General features: G+C 44.9%; 1 protein-coding gene across 1 annotated transcript in view; it reads right to left on the bottom strand.

Moving 5' to 3' along the window:
• SYT8 (synaptotagmin 8) overlaps positions 1-5,365 on the bottom strand; it is a 109,082-nt gene extending 103,717 nt beyond the window's left edge. Inside the window, exon 1 of the mRNA XM_073658760.1 lies at positions 5,318-5,365. The gene's annotated coding sequence lies outside the window, so the exon portion shown is untranslated. The remainder of the gene's footprint in view (positions 1-5,317) is intronic.
• Between the last annotated feature and the right edge of the window lie 18,927 nt (positions 5,366-24,292).

A 24,292-nucleotide genomic window follows, 5' to 3' on the forward strand; every position in this document is an offset into this window, starting at 1 on the left:
TTACTTCAAAGAAAGAATCAGCTGTGATCCCCTGCTGTAATACCTGTATACTCTTTTGCTTCCTCCCCTGCCCAGGAGATGTGGTATGATCAGACCATGTTCCTGTGCGGTCAGACACGGCCATTACACAGTACACAGCAGGGGCACATTTATAACATTATCTCAGCACAGGAACATTTTATTTAATCACATCCAATTGTGGAAGTTATTATTATTCCAAAATCTGTTGCTTAAAATGAACTTTATTCATGGGAAAACCTCTTTAAATATGTAATTTTTCTCACCTAGAGGACGAGTCGATGTTCTATTGAATCTGGCGTGGTTTAATTTTTGTACCTTTGTAGATCTGTCGCATTACATCAGACATTTGCTGTTATTTTCTCTTAATTTTTGTACCTTCACCTCTCTATTCCTGAGATATGGCCCCTTCTTCCCTTTATGTCAATCTAATCTTTTTATCCAGCTCATTGTGGTCCATAAGAAGACACCTATACAGAAGAGTTTGGAACCAAGTCTACTTGACTAGATAGACTGAGTTTACCTACAGAAGAGAGACGGCCACATTTCAGGAACGGAGAGGTGCAAGACCAAGATAAAAAAAAAACAACACCCGGTTCAAGAGAACAGCGGCATTTACACAAAGTAAGAAAAATTATATATTTAAAGGGAACCTGTCACGTGAAAAAAACGCTATTAACCTGCAGATATGGGGTTAATCTGCAGGTTAATAGCATTCTGAACCTGCCTGGTGCTGGCGCTTAGACCCGCTGGGAGGAGATGAACTTTATTCCCCCTGGCAGCATTCGGCGTTCAGTCACAGGTGTGGAGCCGGCGCACGTTCAGTCACAGCTCTGTGTATACAGCACGGTAGCTGTATCTGTGCCCCCAGCACTGACTGACAGCAGCTCAGTATCAGGGTCGGCTCTATACACAGAGCAGTGACTGACCCGTGCCAACGCCACCCCCGTGACTGAACGCCGAACGCTGCCAGGGGGGATAAAGTTCATTTCCTCCTAGAAGTGGGGGTCTAAGCGCCAGCGCCAGGTTCACAATGCTATTAACCTGCAGATTAACCCCACATCTGCAGGTTAATAGCATTTTTCCCCTGACAGGTTCCCTTTAAGGCAAATGATAGGTCATTTTATAGAGAATGTCCGTTCAGCACTGATGGATTTTCTTCAGTTTCTGCAGGTTTAGATTGAGAAGTCCCGAGTAAAATTTTGCAGCATAAATTGACATGCTGTAGATTTAAAAACAGTACCGCAGGTCAATTTCTGCTACAGATTATTTCAACAGTGTGAGATATTTTAACCCCTTCACGACATGACCCCACATCTTTTCCTGCGCATTACAGCTGATCTGATCAGCTGTAATGTGCTCCTAGCAGCCACAGGTGGAATCACGATATACCCACAGCTGTTAACATGTTAAATGCTGCTGTCAATCTCTGACAGCAGCATTTAACATGGCCACGCAGGAAGAGCGTCACAAACCACGGCCATTGTAACGCCTATCACATGATCGCGGGGCACCGATGGACTGGCATGACAACTCGGGGTCTGCAGGAGACCACTGTGGTTGTCACATACGACCTGCTATGAGCGTCGTACAGCAGTTGGCGCTCATAGCTGGTGAGCATTTTTGCTACACAGAGCAAGGCTAAAGCCCTGCTATGTGTAGCACAGGCGATCAGATGATCGCAGCTTCTAGTCTCCTATGGAGACTATTGCAGCAAGTAAAAAGTAGAAAAAAACGTTTTTAAAAATATTTACAAAATTAATAAAATATAAAAGTTCAAATCGCCCCCCTTTCGCCCCATTCAAAATAAAACAATAAAAAAAAAAAAATACACATATTTAATATCACCGCATTCAGATTCGCCCGATATATTAATATATAAAAATAATTAATCCAATCGGAAAATGGCGCAACGAGAAGAAAATCAAAGCGCCAGAATTACGTTTTTTGGTCGCTGCAACATTGCAATAAAATGCAATAACGGGCGATCAAAACATCGGATCTACTCCAAAATGGTATCAATATAAACGTCAGCTCGGCGCACAAAAAATAAGCCCTCACTCAGATCCCGAAAAATGGAGACACTATGGGTCTCTGAAAATGCCACCATTTTTTATTTCTTGTTTTTAACAAACTTTGGATTTTTTTCCACCACTTAAATAAAAAAGAACCTATACATGTTTAGTATCTGTGTACTCATAATGACCCGGAGAATGATAATGGCAGGTCAGTTTTAGCATTAAGTGAACATGGTAAAAAAAAAACTGTGGAATTGCAATTTTTTTGCAATTTCACTGCACTTTGAATATTTTTCCCATTTTCCAGTGCATGATATGGTAAAACCAATGATGTCATTCAAAAGTACAACTCTTCCCGCAAAAAACAGGCCCTCACATGGCCATATTGACTGAAAAATTAAAAAGTTAAGGCTCCAGAAAGAAGGGGAGCAAAAAACGAAAGCACAAAAATGGAAAAGGGCCGCGGCATGAAGGGGTTAAAATGTCATGCACTTTGCCGATGCTGTGTTCCATGGAGAACAATCTGCAGTGAAGGTATACACTTATCCTGTAAGACCATAAGAAAAAAGACTCGGTTGATGTAATTTGGTAGCAAACAGCGCAATCGTTACTGACAGGTTCAAGCATCGGCAGGATCTCCTGTCAAAAACAGCAAAAATAAAGAAGTGATTATTAATTTTTTCCTTGAAAACAGGTACATTAAATGTCCGGCAATTACAGCAATTGGCTAGGACTAGCTGGTGACTGGTCACACAGCAGCTATTCTCAGACGAGTCCCATGACTAAAAACATTTGTGCGTCTTGCTGTTGTACGATCGTTTTAAAACTACGTTTTGTCTGCAAAAAAAATACAACCAAATCACAGATAGGTCACCTATTAGATGTGAAGTTGCACAACCAGTGTTGCCATGTAGTGTTACGTTAAGGGTTCTGTGATGACACAGCATTTATTCTTAATTAGGCCAGACATATTTTTTAGTAGGTCAGGAGACATAGACCATTGTTCATATGAGTCTGTACATTGACTCTTGTAGATTGATGTGATGTTTGTGAATTGTTGAATGGCTGCTGTTTACCTATTATATCAGCTCCTACAGTTTATTGTTCTGCTATCGTTGGGAGACAAGGATGCAGGTTAACTGAACAATTGATGTTTGGTAATCTGTTGATTACTCGTTGTATCAGTCCATGCAGTTTGTTGATTTGCAAACATTGAAGCACAAACAATGCAGATTGATTGAATACTCGAACAATGAGAGTTGACCTCATCCCACCTTCCCCCTGACCTGTGGATGATGGCCTCAAGAACAGATGTGGGTATAAAAAAGGGACCTCTCTCCTTCTGCAGAGAGACTCTACATAACAGTAGTCAAGGCACCATGGACACTTTTCAGGACGCCAGCTTAAGGGACGACGGCCCCAACTGGAGAGATACAGATCTGCTCTTTTGACAATCACTGAACCCATGGAGACATTCGGAGAAACCAGGTTGGGACAAACAGGTCACCTGGCCCCATGGAGACATTGGGAGAAGCTAGTTTGGGACAATCAGGTCATCTGGCCCCATTTAAGATGTTTGAAGAAGCCAGGTTGGGATAATCAGGTCACCTGGCCCCATGGAGACATTGGAAGAAGCTAGTTTGGGACAATCAGTTCATCTGGCCCCATTTAAGATGTTTGAAGAAGCCAGGTTGGGATAATCAGGTCACCTGGCCACGTACCGCAATGGACTGTCAGCTTCCTAAGCTTGCCGTTATCTCCTCTCTGTGGGTGCCCGCCAAAAGCGAGGTGCCACTGGTGAGGGTATTCAGCCCTGGAAAGACTCTGTAATTTGCACCATCTTGTGTACTTGCTGGGACTGTTCTACATGTTATTGTCTGTTGGTGGTTCAATAAAGTATTGCCACACTGTTTTACCCTCACCCTATGTTGTCTGAGTAGTGCTCTGCCCACGGTAAAAGAGAGCAGGCGTACAGTGGTATGAGCCCTGGTCCATGCGGTCTTTCTAAAGACAGTCGGGCCAGTGGACAAGAGCAGCCACTTACCCTCATGTCTCCACAGGTGCATTTACACTTGTGTATAAATCGATCCAGGAGAGTGGGACGATTTTTTCTCACCGTGTGCAATCCGTCTTTTTTAGTAAGCAACTATTAATCTTTTACAGGAATATTTACAGTTTCCTACGCTACAGAATTGCAATGTATCCATAACAATCGGATGCTGTACTGATGGTCCCTACGGCATGCAATTTTTTTCTTGCACTGTACCAATTTCAGAGTGAAATCAAAGCATGCTGCGATTTTTTTCTCGTGCCAAATACAGTGGAGAAAAAATATGCAGATTTGCACTGCCTCATTGAATAACATTGGTCTGAGTGCAATCTGATTTTTTATCAGATTGCACTTATCCGATTTATACACTCGTTTGAGCGAACCTTAACTCTTTTCAGCATGTAAGGGGGAAGACCGGGGTATAAGTACTTTCAGAGCAAGGGATCCGGAACTGACGGGGCCGTGCCTCTGGTTGCAGGGGGAAGACAGACTGCGAGCACAGGAGTCAGGTGACTGGGAAGCTGGGGGCGTGTCCAGAGGGAGAGCTGGGAGGTCAGGTGACCGGGGAACTGGTGGCGTGACTAGAGAGAGGAAGAGACGAGGACGTTTGCGTGGAAAAGCGGAGCTGGGTCCTGCTCAGCAGAGCAGTGTGAGAGGGTCCAGGCTCCTGGCTACAGTACTTGGAGCAAGATCCGAGTGCAGTGGACCGGAGGAGTCAAGCCGACTCGAGGGAGAAGAGACGCAGGGTCCAAGGAGCCGAGCACGTGAGGTGCCGTGTTATGGACTAGGGGCTCAGCGGGTAAAACCGGAGACCGCCCGCTGCCACCAGAAGACGGAGCATTGTTTGGGCGGGGACGCCTGACGAAAACACCGGCACCAGCTGGCAATTGCCTTGTGAGGAGCAAGAGTCAGCTAAGTGAAAAAACTGTCGGTTACAACCGGTTCGCCTCTGCTACATCTAGTTAAACTGTGAACTGTCAGTAATAGACTTTTACCTGCTACTTCCCTTGTTTTCCCCCATATTTTCCCCTGTTACTCCCTGCGTGGAGGTTGACCCTGTTATTATAAACCCCCCTGTTTATTAACCCCGTATTGGCTGCTCTGTGTTTCTGTGTCACTGCATCTGAAGTACCCGTGTTACAAGCACACACATGCACATTTATATTAGAGGCTTGGAGATCAACCAAAGTAAAGAATTGTTACAATTAATAATAAGAAAATAACTGCTTACCACCTGCCATGCTGAGTCCTTACTTGTCCAGAGCAAAAGATAATCCAAAATAAAAAGAGCAGGGCTACTATATATAAATATTTTTTAAGGAATTGTGACACCTAGTGTGCAAGTTTGGAAACACGGCATGATCATGTTACTGCAGGCTGTGCTATTAACCAGATTTTTCTGAACATAAATCTTATTACAAAAACCTATTTAAATTATCCTCTTTGCCTTTTCTTCATTTTATTATCAGACTTACATTTTCATTATGATGTTGTTTAACCCCTTCACCCCTGGACGATTTTTTTTGTCGTTTCCTCCCCTTCTTCCAAGAGCCATAAGTTTTTTTTATTTCTCCGTCAATATAGCTGTATGAGGGCTTGTTTTTTGCCTGACAAGTTGTACTTTTGAACGACATCATTCATTCTACTACATAGCGTACTGGAAAACTGGAGAAAAAAAATCAAAGTACGGTGAAATTGCAAACAAAAGTGCAATTCCACAATTGTTTTTTTGCTCATTTTTATTTACCATGTTCATTATATGGTACAAATGACCTCGCAATATGATTCACCATGTCAGTACGAGTACGCAGATACCAAACATGTTTAGTTTTTTATCTAGTGGTGAAAGTGGTCAAATTTTAAAGTTTGTATGAAAAGCAGTTTTTGCTTTTGTCGCTATTTTCCGAGACCCGTAACATTTCTATTATTCAGGATATGGCGATATGTGAGGGCTTATTCTTTGCACCCAGAGTTGGTGTTTTTACTGATAACATTTTGGGGTAGATACAGTGTTGTGATCGCCTCTTATTGCATGTTATTGCAATGTTACAGCGACCAAAAAACGTAATTCTGGCTTTTTTTTATTACAGATCGGATTAATTTAATCTATGAGACTCGGTGACTCTGATGAGCGGTGTAGTTACAGATGTCACCGCTGTTCAGGGCCGCCGGGTCTCACGTGACCCGACAGCTCTGATTCTGTACTGAAACCATAGGTCACTCCCGACAGGGGCGGACATGTCATTGCTGCAACCTGTGCAGCCACATTTTTTCTGTGTTTTTTTCTGTGTGTGTGTGTTTTTATTTTTGATTACTGGGCTAGTAATGGGGGTGTCTGATAGCCACCTCTCCATTACTATCCCCTGGGCTTGATGCCAGCTGAAATTACACAGCTGACATCAACCCCATAAACCATTACCCTGATTGCCACCGCATCAGGGCAATCAGGAAGAGCCAAGGTTAAGAGCCAGAATTCGCACATCTAATGGATGTGCCATTTCTGGGGCGACTGTGGGCTTGTATTTTAAGGCTGGGAAGGGCCCAATAGCCAAGGACCTTCCCAGCCTGATAATATAAACTCCAACTGCCTGCTTTACCTTAGCTGGTTATGGAAAATAGGGCGGACACCATGTTGTTTTTTTAAATTATTTATTCAATAGGTTTAATAAGGCTCAACACCGTTTAGTGCCACATGAAAATTTATTATATGTAGGGAGCTTGTGATATTATATATCTGTAGGATATCTATATATTCTATTTATCTATCTATTCTATTCATCTATATCTGTATATAAGATTGCTTTATTAGTTAGAAAACTAGCTTTAAATTACATAGAGAATTACTGTATGTAAAAGCTGATGTTAAAAACGCATTGCATACGGATTGCATACGCATGTCTTACGCATGTTATGCGGATGCAACATGCTACTTTTCTGGATCAACATTGGACCAATTTTTTATACGCTAGTGTGACTCCAGCCTTAGTGTGACTCCAGCCATAGTGTGACTCCAGCCTTAGTGTGACTCCAGCCATAGTGTGACTCCAGCCTTAGTGTGACTCCAGCCTTAGTGTGACTCCAGCCATAGTGTGACTCCAGCCTTAGTGTGACTCCAGCCTTAGTTTGACTCCAGCCTTAGTGTGACTCCAGCCATAGTGTGACTCCAGCCATAGTGTGACTCCAGCCTTAGTGTGACTCCAGCCTTAGTGTGACTCCAACCTTAGTGTGATTCCAGCCTTAGTGTGATTCCAGCCTTAGTGTGACTCCAGCCTTAGTGTGACTCCAGCCTTAGTGTGACTCCAGCCTTAGTGTGACTCCAGCCTTAGTGTGACTCCAACCTTAGTGTGGCTCCAACCTTAGTGTGACTCCAGCCTTAGTGTGACTCCAGCCTTAGTGTGACTCCAGCCATAGTGTGACTCCAGCCTTACTGTGACTCCAGCCTTACTGTGACTCCAGTCTTAGTGTGACTCCAACCTTAGTGTGACTCCAGTCTTAGTGTGACTCCAGCCATAGTGTGACTCCAGCCTTAGTGTGACTCCAGCCATAGTGTGACTCCAGCCTTAGTGTGACTCCAGCCATAGTATGACTCCAACCTTAGTGTGACTCCAACCTTAGTTTGACTCCAACCTTAGTTTGACTCCAGCCTTAGTGTGACTCCAGCCTTAGTGTGACTCCAACCTTAGTGTGACTCCAGCCTTAGTGTGACTCCAGCCTTAGTGTGACTCCAGCCTTAGTGTGACTCCAACCTTAGTGTGACTCCAGTCTTAGTGTGACTCCAGTCTTAGTGTGACTCCAGCCTTAGTGTGACTCCAACCTTAGTGTGACTCCAACCTTAGTGTGACTCCAGTCTTAGTGTGACTCCAGCCTTAGTGTGACTCCAGCCTTAGTGTGACTCCAGCCTTAGTGTGACTCCAGCCTTAGTGTGACTCCAGTCTTAGTGTGACTCCAGCCTTAGTGTGACTCCAGCCTTAGTGTGACTCCAGCCTTAGTGTGACAGCCTTCTGCTGTCTTCCATAGACTTCTGGTTCTTGGCTGCTGGCAGGAGTCCTTCAGGACATGAGCAGCTCAGCCTGTAACTCCGAATGCTCCAGCTAAGCCATGCCCCTTTTTCTATGCTCCGCCCAACTTCTCCTGAGGTTCTCCCCAATATGTTCCTGCCTCTGGGCCTCATGTAACATGAGGTGCAGCACGTTCCCTGACTGAAATAAAATAAAACCAACTTGTTCCTAACTGAGGCCGCCTCGCTGCTGGCAGCCTGAACTAGCAGAGCTCAAGGGCTACAGCGGAAAGCAAGGCGAGCATTGATTGGCCAATGTTTGGCCAATCAGTGCTGGCTTCATTTAGGTCTCCTGTCTCTGTGGCGCTAGAGCTGAACAGCACTGAGAGCAGATGGGAGGAGCGAGAGACTCCTCAGTGCCGCGAAGCGCCGATCCTCTCTCTCATTAACTGTGATTTTACAGGACATTGTGCAGGAGGCGAGAGGGAGGGGAAAGTCGCCCCCACTGCAGACTGCTGGCCGGCGCCCTGTTCCATCAAACAGGTCACACATTGCTAAGGCCGGCCATGGTAAGAAGTGCTTGTCATGTATGATCCAGCCATCATTTTAATAAATATAGCATTTGAAATAAGATGCATGATCCGGTCATCAGCCAGTATCTGTCTCAGTACAGTTACCAAGTGCTGGAAAGAGTTAGATTAGTGAAGAGAGATGATAGGCCTGTCTAATGAGATGTGTTTTTAAGGCATGCTTAAAAATGTGGGGGCTAGATAATAATCGGATATTGCGGGGCAGTAAATTCCAGAAAACTGGCGCAGCACGAGAGAAGGCTTGGAGACGGAGGTGCGACATTCGGATTATGGAGGATGTTAGTCTTAGATCAGTTGCAGAACAGAGAGCAAGGGTAGGGTGATAGACAGAGATAAGGGAGGAGATATAGTGTGGTGCAGAACTGTGGAGAGCTTTGTGGATGAGAGATAAGTTTGTATTGTATTCTGTAGTGGATGGGCAACCAGTGCAATGACTGGCACAGGGAGGAGGCATCGGTGAAGCGTCTGGACAGAAATACGACCCTGGCTGCTGCATTCAGGACAGATTGGAGAGGAGAACGTTTGGTTAGAGGGAGACCGATCAGAAGAGAGTTGCAGTAGTCCAGACGAGAGTGAATAAGATCGACAGTAAGAGTTTTTGCAGTTTCAAAAGTGAGAAAAGGTCGGATTCTGGGGATGTTTTTGAGATGCAGGTGACAAGAGCAAATATGACCCCAAGACAGCAAGCGTGCTGCTTAGGAGTTATGGTTGAACCACCCAAGGCAATTGCAATATCGGGTATAGGGAGCTCGCTAGAGGGATAAAACACAGTTTTGAAGAGATTCAACTTCAGGGAGAGGGAGGACATGATGTTGGAGTCAGCAGACAGACAATCCCCGGTATTTTGTATTAAAGTGGTGGTGATGTCAGGACAAGAGGTGTATAATTGGGTGTCACCAGCATAGAGATGATGCTGGACACCAAATCTGCTTATTTATGCATGTGCAGTCACAGCTGTACAAGACATGGCCCTGTTATCGGGATTCATGTGGGAGGTGGGACTCACAAAATTTTGGCATTTATGTCATGCCATTTTACAGAACCATTATAGTACATGAAATATTTTTTTAAAAAACACACAAGATATAAGGTGCTACTGCCTTAGTAAGAAAGGTGTTTTGGATGGGGCAATGTGGTCCACCTAGGCCAATCAGTGGAGAGCAGCGCTTCATTTATATAAAGGGCACACTTTGTCGCTGTCAGTGTTGTACTTATCAAGTCAGAGTAATGGTTGTCACAAGCTCTAACACTAGTAGAGGCTCCAAAAGTCCAGCAGAAGACAGTCCCATTTGAAGTCATTTCTACACATCAATAACGACCAAGGTTACAATGTAATTAAATATGGGCATATTAAAGAGGTTGTCCATTACTTTATCATTGATGACCTATCCTTAGGATAGGTCATCCATGTCTTATTGGTTGGGGTCCAACACCCAGCACCCCAGCCAATCAGCTGTTCTCGGTGTCGGCGGCATCCACCAGCCAGAGATGCGCAGTTGAATAGGAGTCAGATGTGCAGTACCCAGCCACGGCCACTATCAAGAGGATGGAGCAGCTCTGCAATTGAGCATTTCTGGCCGGCGGCAGATGATGACGACTCCGAGAACAGCTGATCAGCAGGGGTGCTGGATGTTGGACCCTGGCTGATCAGACGTTGATGACCTATCCCAAGGATAGGTCATCGATGATAAAGCAATGGATAACCTCTTTAATGTTTCTCTACTGGGCCCAAAAATGTAAACTTGACATTGGTTGCATTTTCATGCAGTAGGCCAAGCTGACTTGCGTTGCTTTTTCTATTAGATGCCCTAAGTTAATTGGAACTTGTCAGTCAATTCATGTTGCCCAAACCACTGAGAACATGAATCAGAGGCCGGCTGCACAACTGCAACGAGGTAGATCTTTCTCTAAAATGTTCCGTTGTCTCAGAGAAAACACAGTTTGAAGAACCTCTGGCTGACTTCTCCAGCATCACTCTAGTTGATTGACAGGTCCTGAAAGTGGTGCGGAGCAACACCGGGCTACTATAAAAAAAAATCTCTTTTTTTTCCATTTAAATAAACAAATAAACAAAAATGTACAATGTTGGTATTGCCGAAGTCGCACTGGCTTGGAGATTAATGTTGTCAGGTCAGTACGATTATGACGGCAGAATTGCAAGTTTTTTTTACCAATTCACGGCATGTAGTCCCGTTTTGCCATACAATACATACAGGTGCTTCTCACAAAATTAGAATATCATCAAAAAGTTAATTTATTTCAGTTCTTCAATACAAAAAGTGAAACCCATATATTATATAGAGTCATTACATAGTGCTTGGTTGCACCTTGTGTCCCCTGATTGCGCTTATTCATAGGGCTTCCCAGAGACCGGACCTTCACAAATCTAACATCATATGCAATATGCTAGAATATTCATAGGTTAATTCTAGGCTATCAATGTTCCAATCTGGTGTCTACAAGCAGCTGTTTGATGACTTTGTATTTGTGTCTCTTAAATACAGAATTACTAAAAAAAATGCCTTGTCATTGTATAAGTGTTCGTGTGACTCAGCTAAAAGCACAATAAAAATGCAATTCTGTATATTTTTGCCCTTTATGCTGTCAATTTTAGATGTGGCTACAAATTGGTTAACTGCCTCCCAAATAATTTACCAATCTCAATAATGGTGCCACACAATGACTATGGGTCATATGTACTGTAAACACATTTACTGGTAAGATGACACTGAAGAGGTATTTTCTCTAAGATATGGGAAGGTGTGTATAATCTGAAGTGTATCTTTAAAGGGAATCTGTCAGCAGGATTTCACCCCCTAAACTATTTATACAGTTATATGAAAAAGTTTGGGCACCCCTATTAATCTTAAGCTTATTGTTTTATAAAAATTGGTGTTTTTGCAACAGCTATTTCAGTTTGATATATGTAATAACTGTTGGACACAGTAATGTTTCTGCCTTGAAATGAGGTTTATTGTACTAACAGAAAATGTGCAATCTGCATTCAAACAAAATTTGACAGGTGCATAAGTATGGGCACCTCACCAGAAAAGTGACATTAATATTTAGTAGATCCTCCTTTTGCAAAAATAACAGCCTCTAGTCGCTTCCTGCAGCTTTTAATGAGTTCCTGGAACCTGGATGAAGGTATTTTTGACCATTCCTCTTTACAAAACAATTCCAGTTCAGTTAAGTTTGATGGTCGCAGAGCATGGACAGCCCTCTTCAAATGATCCCACAGATATTCAATGATATTCAGGTCTGGGAACTGGGATGGCCATTCCAGAACATTGTCATTGTTCCTCTGCATGAATGCCTGAGTAGATTTGGAGCGGTGTTTTGGATCATTGTCTTGCTGAAAGATCCATCCCCTGCGTAACTTCAACTTTATCACTGATTCTTGAACATTATTGTCAAGAATCTGCTGATACTGAGTGGAATCCATGCGTCCCTCAACTTTAACAAGATTCCCGGTGCCGGCATTGGCCACACAGCCCCAAAGCATGATGGAACCTCCACCAAATTTTACTGTGGGTAGCAAGTGTTTTTCTTGGAATGCTGTGTTTTTTTGCCGCCATGCATAACGCCTTTTTGTATGACCAAACAACTCAATCTTGGTTTCATCAGTCCACAGGACCTTCCTCCAAAAAGAAATTGGCTTCTCCAAATGTGCTTTTGCATACCTCAGCCGACTCTGTTTGTGGCGTGCTTGCAGAAACGGCTTCTTTCGCATCACTCTCCCATACAGCTTCTCCTTGTGCAAAGTGCGTTGTATAGTTGACCGATGCCAAGTGACACCATCTGCAGCAAGTTGATGCTGCAGCTCTCTGGAGGTGGTCTGAGGATTGTCCTTGACTGATCTCACCATTCTTCTTCTCTGCCTTTCTGATGTTTTTCTTGGCCTGCCACTTCTGGCCTTAACAAGAACTGTCCCTGTGTTCTTCCATTTCCTTACTATGTTCCTCACAGTGGAAACTGACAGGTTAAATCACTGAGACAGCTTTTTGTATCCTTCCCCTGAACAACTATGTTGAATAATCTTTGTTTTCAGATCATTTGACAGTTGTTTTGAGGAGCCCATGATGCCACTCTTCAGAGGAGATTCAAAGAGGAGAACAACTTGCAAGTGGCCACTTTAAGTAGCTTTTCTCATGATTGCATACACCTGGCTATGAAGTTCAAAGCTCAATGAGGTTACAAAACAAAAAAAAGTGCTTTAGTAAGTCAGTAAAAAGTAGGTAGGAGTAGTTAAAACAAGAAAATGATAAGGGTGCCCATACTTATGCACCTGTCAAATTTTGTTTGAATGCAGATTGCAAATTTTCTGTTAGTACAATAAACCTCATTTCAAGGCAGAAACATTACTCTGTCCAACAGTTATTACATATATCAAACTGAAATAGCTGTTGCAAAAACACCAATTTTTATAAAACATTAAGCTTAAGATTAATAGGGGTGCCCAAACTTTTTCATATAACTGTATGTGCATGTAGCTTTTTCACAGACAACTCCAGCAAAACCTTTACATGGCCAGTCCGTTCCTTCCTTACTGAGAAATCAGAGTGTGAATTGATATGTAAATGAAGCTGAAGAGCCATTTGTAGTTCAGAAGCCTCTGTCACACCAGCTCTATTCCCCACCCAGCGCCACCTCCTCCTGCTTGACTAAAAGCTACTTTGCCTGAAGTCACACAGTATAGAGGCTGTCAGTTCAGCAGGAGGAGTTGGCGCTATGCAGGAAATAGAGCTGGAGTGACAGAGGCTTCAGATTTACAAATAGCTCTTTAACCTTATTTGCATATCAGTTCAACAGCTGATTTCTCAGTAACAGAGGAACAGACTGGTCAAGTAAAGGTATTGCTGGACTTATCGTTGAAAGATCTACAAAATACTTTGCAGGGAGATTAAAACCCTTTAAATATTTAGTGTTACGGGACTTGAAAATGAAGTTTAGCACTTGAGAAAAAGTGAAGTGTAGACTGGAGTAGTTATTGCTAATTAACTAAACTCCCAAGTCTCAGGAATGTAATCTGACATACTCTTCATATCTGAAAGACTAAAGTGCTGAAGGGGAGCAGTCTGGGCTGGATGGGAATAAAAATCACCCATGGCACACCAGCCAATGTCCTCTCATGTTCTTCATCTCTTTTTCCACAATGTACCACCATATGTCTGTAAGCCAGTACATCAGTCTGTGTACTAATAATTACACAGGTAATTATTATGGATTCATTTACAAGCCAGTCCCAAAAATTAAAGCTCTTTGCGATGGACCACACAAAAGTCTCTCCGCACCTAAAGGGCTCTCTCTGTATCCAAGAGGAAGTCATGGGCTCCATCGCCTCTACCATACAAGCCCATAAAAAAGTTCTCAGATTCTTCTCTCCAAGTTCACCAATTTGTACTGTGCTAGACAGTAAAAGAAGGAGGGTTTAAAGGGTGTGACAAAGTCACTGGCAGAATGCTGGAGGGGAGATATGTTTCACTGAGGCTATTAGCTTTAGTGATGTGAAACCTGGAAGTCTTCTCCTGCATGGTATGTGCTCAGAGGGTTAATCAACCATATTAAAATGGGCCAGTTTTTTTGTGAACAACTATAGAGCGGGTGGGAGGTCGTTCACCATATCTCCACCCCAGGGTGGGTACTAGACCTAGCCCATTCTCATGTCTTAGGGGGGCATCTGGGAGTAGACAAAACCCAAGAACGGGTCCTTCAAAGATTTTACTGGCCTGGGTGTCACCGGGAGGTTGTTAACTATTATTGGACCTCTCCTACGTGTCAGTTAATTGCTCCCGTGTCCCAATTCCATAGTCCCCTGGTCTCGTTACCCATCATAGAGGTCCCGTTTGCCCGAATTGCTATGGACCTCCTAGGGCCCTTAGTTAAGTCACCAGGGGTCACCAATACATCCTGGTGGTGGTGGACTATGCAACACAGTACCCAGAGGCGGTACCACTGAGAAACTCCCCTGCCTGGAGTATAGCGCGAGAACTAGTCCATATCTCCTCCGGAACGGGCCTGCCAAAGGAGATCCTGATTGACCAAGAAGCTCCTTTCATGTCGAAAGTGATGAGGGAGTTGTGTAAGGCTCTGCAGATTACCCAACTCCGGACATCTGTGTACCATCCGCAGACGGACGGCCTAGTAGAGAGGTTCAACAAGACGTCTATGCTTAAGAAGGTCTATGCTTAAGAAGGTCGTGGAGAAGGATGGTCAAGACTGGAACTGTCTACTACCATTCTCTTCTACTCAACTTCTCCATTAGGGAAGTTCCCCAGGCCTCTACGGGGTTCTCACCCTTTGAGTTGCTTTACGGACGGCACCCTCGGGGACTGTTGGACATTGCGAAGGGGACATGGGAAGCCAAGGTAAGACCCCACCAAAGTGTCCTAGAGCATGTGGCCCAGATAAAAGACCGGATCGCGAGGGTGATGTCGATTGTAAGGGAAAGCCTCCTTCAAGCACAAGAGGCCCAGGCAAAGGTCTACAATCGGTCAGCGAGACTGAGGCAGTTCAGCCCCGGAGACTGGGTGTTGGTATTGATCTCCACAGTGGAGAGTAAATTCCTGGCCAAGTGGCAAGGGCCATACGAGGTGGTTGAGAAATTGAATGACATCAATTACAAGGTTCACCAACCAGGGAGAAGAAAGCTGTATCAGGTGTACCACATTAACCAGCTCAAACCTTGGCGAGACAGGGAACCGGTGGAAGCTACGTGCCTGGGGGCTCATCTTGAAGCCCGAGTCGAAGATGTCACAGTGGCAGTGACACTGTCACTGGAGCAAAAGCAACAGTGCCGAGAGCTGCTTCAGAAAAAACGGGACCTATTTTAGGAGCTGCCAGGTGGTATGCAGGTGGTCGAGCATGAAATCTTGACAGAGCCATACGTGAGGGTGAATCAAAGGCCGTATCAGATTCCCAAAGCCCGGCGTGAGGTGATCTTCAAGGAGGTGAGGAGAATGTTGAGCCTGAGCATCATCGAGGAGTCAAAAAGTTGCTGGTCCAGCCCCATTGTCCTCGTGCCGAAGCCGGATGGAGAATGGCTGTTCTGTAATGACTAATGACTACAGGAAGCTGAATGAGGCCTCTCACAAAAAGTACGCCGCAGCTTAACTGGATGACATTGTGATCTTCAGCCCGGATTGGGGAAGTGACCTGCCGAAGTTCCAAGTGGTACTTGATGCTATGAGGAAGGACGGGTTTACAAAAAACCCAAAGAAGTGCGCCATGGGAAAAGAAGAGGCGAAATACTTTGGCTACATTGTTGGAAAAGGTGAAATCAAGCTGCAAGTGAATAAGGTAGAGGCAATCCAAAATTTGCCACAACCAGCCTCCAAGAAACAGATTCGAGCGTTTCTGGGAATTGTGGGATACTATCGGCAATTTATCCCAAATTTCGCTATCATAGCCGCACCCCTGACTGGACTGCTTAAAGGGACGAAGACGGCGATGGGAAAATGGTCGGTTGAAGCGGAGGGAGCGTTCCAGGAATTGAAACTTGCCCTGTGTAAGCAGCCGGTCTTGATTGCTCCTGACTTCAATAAGAAATTTGTGCTCCAGACAAACGGCTCGGAGGTCGGCTTGGGAGCCGTGTTGTCCCAAGAAGTGAACGGAGAGGAACATCCCATCATGCATCTAAGCAGGAAACTCTCTGTCTGTTAAAAAAAATTACGCCATCGTAGAAAAAGAGTGCTTGGCCATCAAGTGGGCAGTTCACAGCCTGAGATACTATCTGTTAGGCCGAAAGTTCAGGCTAGTATCAGATCATGCACCCCTGAGATGGATGAGGGAAAGGATTGGGAAGAATGCCTGGGTGACTAGGTGGTTTCTAGCACTCCAGGACTTTAATTTTCATGTTGAGCACAGGCCACGTAAACTACATAGTAATGCAGATGCCCTGTCCAGACTTCCGTGTTTAGTCAGTGAAGGTGCCAAAACTCCCGGCTTTGGGAAGAGGGGGGAATATGTGACAAAGTCACTGTCAGAGTGCTGGAGGGAAGATATGTTTCACTGAGGCTATTAGTTTCAGTGATGTGGAACCTGGAAGTCTTCTCCTACATGGTATGTGTCGAGAGGGTTAATCAGCCATATTTAAATGAGCCAGTTTTTTTGTGAACGACTGTAGAGCGGGTAGGAGGTCGTTCACCATAATTCCACCCCAGGGTGTCATCTGGGGTTTATATACGCGGCCTGTTGAGGCATTCAGAACTCAGTAGAGATGGAAAGAGGAACTCCAGTATTTTTGTGTCTTGAGAAGGGAAAAGCTGAACCACTGTATAGTTGTCCTCCTGAGTGGGCGGATCCCCACAACAACACGGACTGTGCTATATGTTATGTTTTGTTTTTCCTTCGGCCTGAAAGGCCATGTTTGTTTTTGCAAACTCTGAACTGGTTTATGCTGCATACCAATAAACCAAGCAGAGACATAAAGAGACAGCGAACCTCTGTCTACATCCGTGTGCAGCTGAGTGAGCGATCTACCACAAGGGGTTGTCCAATCCAAAAAGAAAAGCCTGCGCTCACTTTATGTAACTGCAGACTGCCAAGTATGTGACGCCCTCACTGTCATGAGTCTCCTGTATTCCCTGTGTGCGATTTGTATACTTGCAGTCATGTGCCGACTAGACTATCCTTCATTATGACATTGAGAAGCAGAGAAAAGGCTATTCGTCACATGACTAAAAGTATACATGCGTAACTACCCACTCACATGGGGAGTAGAGAGGAATCGTTACAATGTGCGCATCACACATTCGTCAGTCTGCAGTCACATAGAGTGAATGCAGGATTTTATTCTTAAAGGGGTTGTTCACTACTCCACAATTGCTATATTCCACCGTGTAAAATAAAAGCAGGCTATATTAACCTCAGGTACTGGTGCAGTTCTAGCTGTCAGCGCCGAGTCTCCCATGTCTTGTGTGATGTTGTTATTACATGTAAACCCTGCAGCCAATCAGCGACCGCTCATGGGTTGCTTCACTTTGACTTTCTTAGGCCAAAACTAACATCTGGAAGAAGAGAGCTGCTGTTGCTCTTTGACTTCTACCGAATGTCAGTTACATCCCAAGGAAGTGATAGGGAAGCAGCCCATTAGCGGACGCTGATTGGCTGCAGGGTTCATGTGGCATAGAAATATCATGCGAGCCCCGGAGACCAGGCGCCAACACTGCTGAAATGGTGCTGGAACCAGAAGTGAGTACAGGCTGTTTTTATTTTACACGGGGGAATATAGTAATTGGGGAGAGGTTGTCCGAGTAGTGGGCAACCCCTTTAACAGCATGAAGAAACAAACCTATTATTGTCTATCCTGTGTTCCTGTTCTTAAAGTGAAAGGAATTTTTCATGTACGCCGATCAGGCTTTCAGACAACATTATAGTAGTTTGTGAATCAATTTCACAAAATGTGCCATGCTGGATATAAGGTCAGTTATGGAGTTTCTGCTTGTGGAATTTTTTCCTAAATCCTTTAGAAAAACAATGTTTTACTATGTTAAATTAGTATAGTGTAGGTATTCATAGAATCATAGAATGGTAGAGTTGGAAGGGACCTCCTGGGTCATCTGGTCCAACCCCCTGCTCAAAGCAGGATTCACTAGATGATCTCAGACAGATGTCTGTCCAGCCTCTGTTTGAAGACGTCCATTGAAGGGGAACTCACCACCTCTCGTGGCAGCCTGTTCCACTCATTAATCACCCTAACTGTCAAAAAGTTTTTTCTAATATCTAATCTGTGTCTCCTCCCATTTAGTTTCATCCCATTGCTTCTAGTCTTTCCTTGTGCAAATGAGAATAAAGATGATCCTTCTACAATGTGACAGCCCTTGACATATTTGTAGACAGCTATTAAGTCTCCTCTCAGTCTTCTTTTTTGCAAGCTAAACATTCCCAAATCCTGCAACCGTTCCTCATAGGACATGGTTTGCAGACCAGTCACCATTCTGGTCGCTCTTCTCTGAACTTGCTCCAGTTTGTCTATGTCTTTTTTAAAATGTGGTGCCCAAAACTGTACACAGTATTCCAGATGAGGTCTGACCAAAGAGGAGTAAAGACCGATAATGACTTCACGTGATCTAGACTGTATGCTTCTGTTAATACATCCCAGAATTGTATTTGCCTTTTTTGCTGCTGCATCACACTGTTGACTCATGTTCAGTCTATGATCTATTAGTATACCTAAGTCTTTTTCACATGTACTGTTGCTTAGCTCTATTCCTCCCATTCTGTATATGCTTTTTTCATTTTTATTGCCCAGATGTAGTACTTTGCATTTTTCCCTGTTAAAAACCATTCTGTTGGTTGCTGCCCACTGCTCCAGTTTATTTAGGTCTTTTTGAATCCTCTCTCTCTCTTCTCTAGTATTAGCTATCCCTCCTAGCTTTGTGTCATCAGCAAATTTAATCAGTTTACCCTCAATTCCTTCATCTAAATCATTGATAAAGATGTTGAACAATACAGGTCCCAGGACGGAGCCCTGTGGTACCCCACTTGAGACATTCATCCAGCTGGATGTGAAGCCATTTACAACCACCCTTTGAGTCCGATCACTAAGCCAGTTATGAATCCACCTAACAGTTGCCTGGTCCATTGCATACTTGGTCATTTTTTCAATAAGGATGGTGTGAGATACTTTGTCAAATGCTTTGCTGAAGTCAAGATATACTATATCTACAGCATTTCCCTGATCCACCCAGTCAGTGATTCTGTCATAGAAGGAAATTAAGTTAGTCTGACATGACTTGTTAGTTACAAACCCATGCTGACTCTGGTTAATCATTTCATTCTTATCCATGTACTTACATACATGTTGTTTAATAATTTGTTCAAAGATCTTTCCTGGTATAGAAGTCAGACTCACCGGCCTATAGTTCCCTGGGTCCACCTTCTTCCCCTTTTTGAAGATAGGAACAACATTTGCTCTTCTCCAGTCTTCTGGGACTTCTCCTGTTCTCCAAGAATTTTCAAAGATTATGGAGAGTGGTTCTAAAATTTCTTCTACGATCTCCTTCAGTACTCTGGGGTGTAATTCATCTGGACCTGGAGACTTGAACTCATTTATGTTAGCTAAATATTCCCTCACAATCTTTCTGTTTACAGATAACTTGGATTCCTCTATTCCTTTAAAAGGACAGTGAAGATCAGTTGATGTTACATTTTCTTTCTGAGAGAAAACAGATGCAAAATAGGAATTAAAAAGTTCGGCCTTCTCAACATCCTCTCTTACCATTTCTCCATTTTCATCCTGTAAAAATCCTATAGCATCTTTGACTTTTCTTTTACTTTTGACATACCCCCAAAATCCTTTTTTATTGCTTTTGACATCTCTTGCAAGCCTTAATTCATTGTCAGCTTTAGCTAACCTGATACGTGCCCTACAGGATCTGCAGACTGCATTATAATCTTCTTTAGATATGCCTCCCTCTCTCCATTTAATAAACATTTCTTTCTTTCTTTTTAGCATGTGTTTAAGTTCTGTGTTCATCCATCCTGGTTTCCTTAAATGCTTCCCATTCTTCCTACTTTTCGGGATTGTTAACGATTGTGCTTTGAGAATCTCATTTTTAAAAATTTCCCATCCTTCCTGGACATTTTTGTCCTTAAGGACATCCAGCCATTGGATCCCTCCTATTCTCTTTCTGAGTCTCTTAAAATCTGCCTTTCTAAAATCTAACCTTGAAGTTTGAGTCTTCACATGTCTTCCTCCTCTAGTTATCCAAAATTCTATAATAGCATGATCGCTGCCTCCTAGGGTCCCAGCCACCTTTACCTCCTCAACCATTTCCTCCCTGTTTATAAGGATTAGATCCAAAGTAGCAGATCCCCTTGTTTTCTCCCCTACCTTTTGGAAGATAAAGTTGTCAGCAAGAGAGGATAAGAATTTGCTTTACCTGTTAGTTTTACTTGAGAGAGATTCCCAACAAATGTCTGGATAGTTGAAATCTCCCATGACCACTACGTCATATTTTTTGGAGAACTTGGTCATTTGATACATAAAGAGTTCATCCATATCTTCAGCTTGCCCAGGTGGCCTGTAGTAAATGCCTACAATGGTGTCCTTTCCGTTGTTCTCTCCTTGTATTCTTACCCAAACAGTTTCCACAGAACTCCCAGTCTCTGAAGCTTCAATCTCTGTGCAGATATACGCTTTTCTAACATACAATGCAACACCTCCTCCTCGTTTATCAAGTCTGTTTCTTGCAAATAAGTTGTAGCCTTTTAGCCTTTTATTCCAATCATGTATATCGTCCCACCAAGTTTCAGTGATTCCAATGACATCATATTCCTTTTCCTGCATTAGTAGTTCCAATTCTCCTTGTTTGTTGCCCATGCTTTGTGCATTTGTATAAAAACATTTTAGTTTGTGATTGGTTTCTCTTCCTCCCATATTTTTATTATTTAAATTGTTTTGTATTCAGGAGGTCCGCGGTCATTTACCAGGAGGACTCGTAGTACAGAGGGGTGAGACAAAGGAGTAGTCGTGTAGCAGTCTGGGGTCAAATGTTAGGAGGGTACGTTAAAACCAGGGAGTACAACAAATGGATAGTCAGAGACCAAGTCCGGAGTCAGATACCTGAAGTGAGATAGCATCAAAAGCAGAAGGGATAATCTGCAAGAATAGTCAATGACAGGGTCATCAACAAGATCAGCAGTCAGACACAGAGGAAGCACACACACCTAACTATAGCAAATCTACAACTGACAATCTGCTGCTCACAGCAAGCCAGTTAAATACCCTGCAAATCATTTGAGGACGGGAGGCGCCTGGGGGAACGCCCGCAGAGTAGACCAGAGTGACAGCACGGCTGTCAATCAAAACACTGACAGCCCAGCACGCCCCAGGATCAGATTGGATGACTGGACTGTCACTCACAAAACCGACAGTCCAACACACTCCAGATCACATAAAGCGGCTGGACGGTCACTCACAGCGTCGCTAGGCCACAGTCAGATATGAAACTGTGCCAGATTTAAGTTACAATACTGTGATACAGAACATTAAACTGTACTAGCTATTGAACCCGTTCTACGCCCAGGTGGCGTGCATTTTTATTGGTATATGGCCTCCCATCCTGTTATGTGCTGCCCCCATCCAGTGCCCCCATCCTGTTATGTGCTGCCCCCACCCTGTGCCCCCATCCTGTTATGTGTTGCCCCCATCCTGTTATGTGCAGCCCCCATCCTGTTATGTGCTCCCACCATCCTGTTATGTGCTTCCACCATCCTGTTATGTGCTTCCACCATCCTGGTATTTGTGCTGCCACCATCCTGGTATTTGTGCTGCCCACATCCAGGTATTTGATTTGCCCCCATCCTGTTACATGCTGCCCCTATCTTGTGCCCCCATCCTGCGCCTCCATCCTGTTACGTGCTGCCCCCATCCTGCTCCCCAATCCTGTTATGTGCGCCCTCATCCTGCTACAGTATGTGCTGCCCCCATCCCGTTATGTGCGCCCCCCATCCCGTTATGTGCTGCCACCATCCTGGTATTTGTGCTGCCTCCATCCTGGTATTTGTGCTGCCCCCATCCTGGTATTTGTGCTGCCCCCATCTTGCTCCCCCATCCTGCTATGTGCTGCCCCCATCCCGTTATGTGTTACCCCATTCCTTTATGTGTGCCCCTCATCCTGCTTCCCAATCCTGTTATGTGCTTCCCCCATCCTGTTATGTGCTTCCCCCATCCTGTTATGTGCTTCCCCATCCTGTTTTGTGCTTCCCCCATCCTGTTTTGTGCTTCCCCCATCCTGTTGTGTGCTCCCCAATCCTGTAATGTGCTCCCCCATCCTGTTATGAGCTCCTCCATCCTGTTATGTGCTCTCCCATCCTGCACCCCCATCCTGTTATGTGTTCCCCCATCCTGTGCCCCCATCCTGGTATATGCTCCCCCAACCTGTTATGTGCTCCCCCATCCTGTTATGTGTGCCCCCATCCTGTTATGTGCTCCCCCATCCTGTTATGTGTGCCCCCTTATTGTTATGTGCTCCCCATCCTGGTCCAAGCTTCCCCATCCTGGTATATGCTCTCCCATCCTGGCATATGCTCCCCATCCTGCTCCCACATCCTGTTTTGTGCTCCCCCATCCTATTATGTGTGCCCCCATCCTGTTTTGTGCTCCCCCATCCTGTAATGTTCTCCCCCATCCTGCACCCCCATCCTGGTCCATGCTCCCCCATCCTGTTTTGTGCTCCCCAATCCTGTAATGTGCTTCCCCCATCCTGTTATGTGCTTCCCCCATCCTGTTATGTGCTTCCCCATCCTGTTTTGTGCTTCCCCCATCCTGTTTTGTGCTCCCCCATCCTATTATGTGTGCCCCCATCCTGTTTTGTGCTCCCCCATCCTGTAATGTTCTCCCCCATCCTGCACCCCCATCCTGGTCCATGCTCCCCCATCCTGTTTTGTGCTCCCCAATCCTGTTATGTGCTTCCCCCATCCTGTTATGTGCTTCCCCCATCCTGTTATGTGCTTCCCCATCCTGTTTTGTGCTTCCCCCATCCTGTTTTGTGCTTCCCCCATCCTGTTGTGTGCTCCCCAATCCTGTAATGTGCTCCCCCATCCTGTTATGAGCTCCTCCATCCTGTTATGTGCTCTCCCATCCTGCACCCCCATCCTGTTATGTGTTCCCCCATCCTGTGCCCCCATCCTGGTATATGCTCCCCCAACCTGTTATGTGCTCCCCCATCCTGTTATGTGTGCCCCCATCCTGTTATGTGCTCCCCCATCCTGTTATGTGTGCCCCCTTATTGTTATGTGCTCCCCATCCTGGTCCAAGCTTCCCCATCCTGGTATATGCTCTCCCATCCTGGCATATGCTCCCCATCCTGCTCCCACATCCTGTTTTGTGCTCCCCCATCCTATTATGTGTGCCCCCATCCTGTTTTGTGCTCCCCCATCCTGTAATGTTCTCCCCCATCCTGCACCCCCATCCTGGTCCATGCTCCCCCATCCTGTTGTGTGCTCCCCAATCCTGTAATGTGCTCCCCCATCCTGTTATGAGCTCCTCCATCCTGTTATGTGCTCTCCCATCCTGCACCCCCATCCTGTTATGTGTTCCCCCATCCTGTGCCCCCATCCTGGTATATGCTCCCCCAACCTGTTATGTGCTCCCCCATCCTGTTATGTGTGCCCCCATCCTGTTATGTGCTCCCCCATCCTGTTATGTGTGCCCCCTTATTGTTATGTGCTCCCCATCCTGGTCCAAGCTTCCCCATCCTGGTATATGCTCTCCCATCCTGGCATATGCTCCCCATCCTGCTCCCACATCCTGTTTTGTGCTCCCCCATCCTATTATGTGTGCCCCCATCCTGTTTTGTGCTCCCCCATCCTGTAATGTTCTCCCCCATCCTGCACCCCCATCCTGGTCCATGCTCCCCCATCCTGTTTTGTGCTCCCCCATCCTGCTCTGTGCACCCCTATCCTGCTCCCCCATCCTGCACCCCCATGCTGTTATGTGCACCCCATCCTGCTCCCCATTCTGTTTTGTGCTTCCACCATACTGCTCCCCCATCCTGTTATGTGCTCCCCCATCCTGTTATGTGCTCCCCCATCCTGTTATATGCTGCCCCCATCCTGTTATGTGCTCCCCATCCTGTTATGTGCTTCCCAATCCTGTTATGTGCACCCCCAT

Source organism: Phyllobates terribilis, unplaced genomic scaffold (assembly GCF_046119375.1).
Source record: "Phyllobates terribilis strain yellow unplaced genomic scaffold, ASM4611937v1 Scaffold_13__5_contigs__length_258822181, whole genome shotgun sequence".
Taxonomy (NCBI): domain Eukaryota; kingdom Metazoa; phylum Chordata; class Amphibia; order Anura; family Dendrobatidae; genus Phyllobates; species Phyllobates terribilis.